This window comes from Triticum urartu, chromosome 2A (genome assembly GCF_056163025.1).
Source record: "Triticum urartu cultivar PI428250 chromosome 2A, HENAU_Tu73, whole genome shotgun sequence".
NCBI lineage: Eukaryota > Viridiplantae > Streptophyta > Magnoliopsida > Poales > Poaceae > Triticum > Triticum urartu.
Window position 1 is genome coordinate 158,055,926 of NC_141874.1, and position 6,000 is coordinate 158,061,925.

Consider the following 6,000-nt stretch of genomic DNA (forward strand, 5'->3'; position numbering starts at 1 on the left):
TAACATTGCAACTCTCCTGTGTGAAAAGATCTTCACCACAAGAATCTTCTGGCTGTGGTTCACTGGTCTGAGTTTGATATATCACACCTGCATCATCTACACTATAGACCTTAGGAGAACCAACCTCAGAAACTGGAATCTGCTGCTCACATCCATCTCCAATGTTCATTTCCATCTCAGACTCTCTTCTTTTCATCACTGTGATATTGACACACCTCTTGTCCTCATACAATATCAGCATTTCTTCAACATCTTCCTCAGATTTGATTTGCTCCATGCCTGCCATTCCCACACCATGTTGCTTCACATAATACATTGAGTCCTTCTGATCATACCCCTCAATCCCAATAATAGCTAACATATTGATGTATGTGATATCAGATTCACATATGGTCCTTTCCAGATTGTCACAACCTTGAAAATGGAACCTGAGATCCCAAGGTTCATCTTCATCCAAACTGCAAGAGTAAGTAAACAACATATTCAGTTAAAAATTCATTTCAGTTCAGTAAACTTAGAAAATTCAGTTAACAATCCAAACTGCAAGAGTAAGTAAACTTAGAGAATTCAGTTAACAATTAAAACCCAATTGTTTCACAGCACATTCAGTAAACTTAGAGAATTCAGTTAACAATTCTACAACTACAAACCCTAATTCCTTAATTGAGCTACAATTTAGTTAACAATTCTACAACTACAAACCCTAGTTGCACTGCCCTAATTCCTACATTCAGCTGCAAACAAAGGAAATCTGTTAACTACAGTACCTAAATCACAGCAATTGTTGAACTACACTACCAGAATCGCAATGCAAATAACTGGAAAGGGAAAAAACTCACTCCACGCCGCCAAGGCTAGATGTGTAATGGTGGCTATGCCCTGGATTGGCCTTCCACACCTGGGCCAGATTAGCCGCCGCCCTGGACTCAAGGTCGTCAGAGCTTGCTTTGAAGCTGCCGACCTCCTCGCCACGCTCATCGATGCCGGCAATGGCGGATCAAACAGGGCCAGCAGTAGCAGGGAGCACCATCGACGAGCTACGAAGAGCGGAGAGGCCCGCGGAATCGAGGATGGAGAGGTGGGGGTCATCCCTCTCATCACCGCCGCCGCCGCCGATCGCCATGGCAGGAGGGGGAATCGGGGGAGGAGAGGGGGAACTGGCTGTTGTGGATCGGGTCGTTAGGTCTTGTGCGACGCCGTCTAAAGGCGCATGACATCCGCCGTCACCCCCTGTCCACGTGGCACCTGACAGCGGGCCCAACCGGTCAGGTTTGCACTCAGACGCGGCAAAATGCTCTATCAGCGTTATTTGAAAACAATCAGCACAAAAGTGGTGGTTTTTTGAAAAAAAACCGAAAGGTGGCGGTTTTTTGAAATTGCATCCCCAATTGTGGTGGTTTTTTGCAATTTTCTCTCTTTGTCGCTGACCACACCAGTTCACACACATCCCCTGATTGCTTGTTCGCCCCTTCATGGCCTCCCGCCTCTAGCTCAATGGCACCCCTCGTCAGCTCACCATGCCGCTCGCCCGCGCAGCTCGCCGGACCCCTCGTTGGCTTGATGGTTTGCATCACTCGTGCCCCGCGTGTAGCTGCACCCATGTAGCAAAATGCATCGTTGGTTCCATTAAAACAGCCCGCTAGTTGCAACATCATCGCTAGTGGCTGCTCCTGCCGTAGCCGGTTGCAAAACGGCGATTGACGGTTCCAGCGCGTGGCGTAGCGGTTGCAGCACCCGCTTGGTCATGGTCACCAGAAGGAGCTCCGGCGGTTCCCCCACGGGTTGCAGCATCCCCGGTGTCGTCGCGCTAGGTCACGGCCCGCCATGGCTGATTGTAGCTTCCACCGACAACCATTGCAGCACGGGTTGATGTTGGTTCCTGCTTTTTGCACTACCAGCTATGACACGAGTTGTCGTAGGCTTGCAGCTCCGCAATGGCCGACTGTAGCTTCCGTGGAGATGGTCGTAGCACAGGCGATGCCGGTTGCAGCCTTTTGCACTGCCAACCATGACACAAGTCGCCACGGGCTTGCAGCTCTGCCATGGCTGGTTGTAGTTTCTACCGATGACGGTCATAGCACGGGGCACCGCTGGTTGCAGCTTTTTGACACTGGTCGTTGGGTTGAAGCTTTTTTCACCTTAGGCTGTAGCATTCCATGTCAATGGTTGTAGCCTAATTTCCTCGGATGGGCAATGCCATAAGAAGCTTTCTCTGTAGCCGGTTGAAGATTTATTCAATACGGTTGAAACTTTTTGGCAACGATTGACGCCATGGATTTGGTGGCTCCAGCATTACCTCTGCGAGTCCTGTGCCACTGCTCGTCGTTGGTCGCTGCATCCATCCATCACCATTGCAGCACCGCCCATGTGTCGTTCCAGCCCTTGTGTGCCCCGAGAGGTGAGGGTTGCCTTCAAAGCGGGAGGAAGAAGGAGACTCCAGTCATGGCGGCTCACGGTCGTGCCCCTGCACGGCGGATGTATGTCGCGACGCAAAACGCCGGATCCAGAAGCACGCACACGGTAGCACAGGTGTGAGGCACGGGAGGGCGGGCTAGTGCGAGGGCATCCATGGCGACAGCAAAGAAAACAAAAAGGGGAAAGGTAGACGAAGGGAAGAAAAGGAAGTGATGCCTGGTCCCACGGGCGTATGCGTCTCGCCAGCGAGGTACCGGCCCAACGCTCGGCCGGTCCACCGGATGGAAGCGTTTCCCAAACATTTTCATGGAAAGGAGACGGTCATTCAATTTTTTTCATCGTTTATGTTTTTTTCTATATCTGAAGTGCTCAAAATTTTAAAAATAAATATCTCGTTCACCCATAATAAATGGGGAAAAGATTGGGATCAACTGGCGGATCACAGTATCACGTCGATCACTTCGTTCAATCGATGCGTGTCCTACTGCTAGAGGGCCTTGTGCCTCCTCCTCGGTGGGCCCTTCAACCACCAGCAAACACGGCCACTTCATTCCTGGTCAACCCTGTTCATTCCAAGATAAAATGCAACATTGGTTATGTTGCAAAACTTCCTTCCGCAATATCACCTATGTTGCATAAAAGTGAAGGAAAAAATTAATCACCTTTATTTCATAAAAGTGGAGACAATTTTTTCTGCAACATCACCTTAGTTGCAAAGTTTTCTGCAACAATATCTTTGTTGCAAAAGTTAGAACACGTCTTTGCACAAAGTCTCTGTTTCCACAACAACTAACTTGTTGCAATTCATGAAGCTCGCGTGCTTGATCTTTCCCAAACTTCAACCGGCCGACACGTAGCACGGCCCAAAGAAAAGTGTAGATAGAAAAAATAAATCTACAACACGACCTATGTTGCAAGAAAAAAAATCCCGTGACACAATTTATATTGCCAAAAAAACCATATTACAAACTCTTTGCAAATGTTTCTGCAACAAGACCTTTGTTGCGAAGTAGAGCAAGACGTTCACCCGCAAGATTGTGTCGGATCCAATGGCTCGCCAGGCTAAAAGATCTACCGGCCGACGCGTAGCAGCCCCCACAATAATGTCATGCAAGTATTTCAATGCAATTTAAATATAAATACTACAATAGAACACGAAGTTTTATAGATAAAATATTTTAAATTTGAATTCAACTTATTCAGACATATTTTATTGGTTCTCCGCTCGAACCACCCACAAACGCTCAACCAGATCATTTTGAAACCACTCATTAGCTCTTGATGATGAATCCATTGGATGCATGGAAAACTACTCATTAGCTCTTCGTGCATAGAAAACTACTCAAATGTTTCCTACCACCCAGGGATAGTTACCCTCATGTGAGTTTTGTATGTTGTATGTAGTATCTGTCAAAATTAAGAGTACGTATATGTAGTATGTAGTATATAAGAATGTTTAAGTAGTATATATATACTAGTTTTTAGGTAATGTGTATCATATTTTGAGCATACTCTTTTTACCTAAAAATATGTACGTATTTCATAAACATAACAAAAAGTCAAAAACTATGGTTGCACATGTAACTTTTTGTGTAACTTGCTTTGTAATATCTTAGATATAGTACATGAACATACTTAGAATGATAAAGTAACAGTGCCACAGGAAGGTCCTAAGACGACACATGTATAGAAGACCATTCGACCAAACTGTGTGCCCTATTTCTGCTCAAAGCGATAGTTGGACAACATATGTACAAATAGAAGTTAAAAAACATGCAGATAAGCTCATGTAGTAATCACACTACAAGAGAATAGGATTTCACAATAACAAATCTTTGGTGTGGGAGTAGCATGGCTTGGTTGCATAGTATAAACATTTTATTTACGATCTCAATAGGAGAAACAAAATCCATGTTGGAAATCTTAGACTCTAAGTAGGCCATTGTACTTTTAGAGAGATGTGGGATTCAAGGTTGCCGGGCTCGTTTAAAAAGTGACACATACATCTATATAATTGCATATCCAGTTTCTTGTCCAACTGCATATAGTCGGAGGTAATGGATAATTGAAGGTCAATGACCTAGCCTCTCAATAGTAACTTCAAGAAAAACCATGTGCATCCATTAACCTTACATTAATAACACATCAGAGTGGAGAAGAAGAAGCGGGAGATCATGGTTGCACCATCCATCCCGTCTCAAAAACCAGCCAGCCGCCGCCTCAAACAATCTAGGGTTTTTTGCCTGCCACCGGCGCCGGCGCCGGTCCATCCCGTCTCCGGTGGCCTGAGGGCCATGGAGGCGGAGTGGATCTCGGCACTTGCCGGTGGGAGGGCTCCATTTTTAGATCTTCTTTCGTGTTCTGTTAGGGTTTGTGTCCTCCTCAGGAAGGCGAGACAGTGGCGGCTCCCTGAAGATGGAATAAAGGTCTCTCCACCTAGCCCCCGTTCCGGTGATGCATCTAGCATCATTGGTGGGCGTGTGGAGGTGTGTCTCCGGCGGATCTGTCTTTGGTTGATTTGCTCAGATCTGTTTGTTGTTCGTCTTCGTTCGTGTGTCTTCAGGTTAGATCCTTTTGATCTACACTCTTCATCTGTGGCGGTTGCTGTTCTGGTGCGTTGGTTCTATGGGGCCTTAGCATGACGACTTCCCGACTGTCTACTACAACAAGGTTTGCCCGGCTCCGGCGAGGAAGGGGAGATGACAGTGGCGCGCCTTCGGCTCGCTTCAGTGCTTGTAGTCGTCGCTAGGTGGTCTACGATCTGGATGTAATTTTTATTATTTCTAGTGTTCGTTGTACTACCATGATTGAAGATGAATAGATTGGAAGTTTTCCCACAAAAACTAAATAACACTATATCCAATAAAAATACATCATCTCAGCATGATATGAAACAGTGCTACTATAATTCCACATCTATTGTAACGGAAGCACACCGAGCAAAATGATAGGCACTTTACATCCTCATTGCTGAAATTTGGGATGGGCTTTAGGCCCATATAGTAATTTCTGAAAAATCTCTAAGGGCCCATGTGGGTATATGGCGCTAGGTGTAGTGGGAAGTTTAGTCCCACCCCGGTAGTGAAGAGGGAGTTCGACCTCTTTATAAGGGTTTCTCTTCTACATGCTATTGGAGCTTGAGAATAGAAGAGGCCCTCGCACGCTCCTCCGCCGCCCGCCTCATCACGACGCGCCACGCCGCGTCGTGATGACCCACAAGTATATGGGATCTATCGTAGTCCTTTCGATATGTAAGAGTGTCGAACCCAACGAGGAGCAGAAGGAAATGATAAGCAGTTTTCAGTAAGGTATTCTCTGCAAGCACTGAAATTATCAGTAACAGATAGTTTTGTGATGAGGTAATTTGTAACAGGTAACAGGTAATAAAAGTAAATAATGTGCAGAAATATGGCACAATCCTTTTTGTAGCAAAGTACAAGCCTGGATAAACTCTTATATAAAGGAAAGCGCTCCCGTGGACACATGGGAATTATCGTCAAGCTAGTTTTCATCAGTTCATATGATTCGCGTTCGGTACTTTGATAATTTGATATGTGGGTGGACCGGTGCTTGGGTACTTCCCTT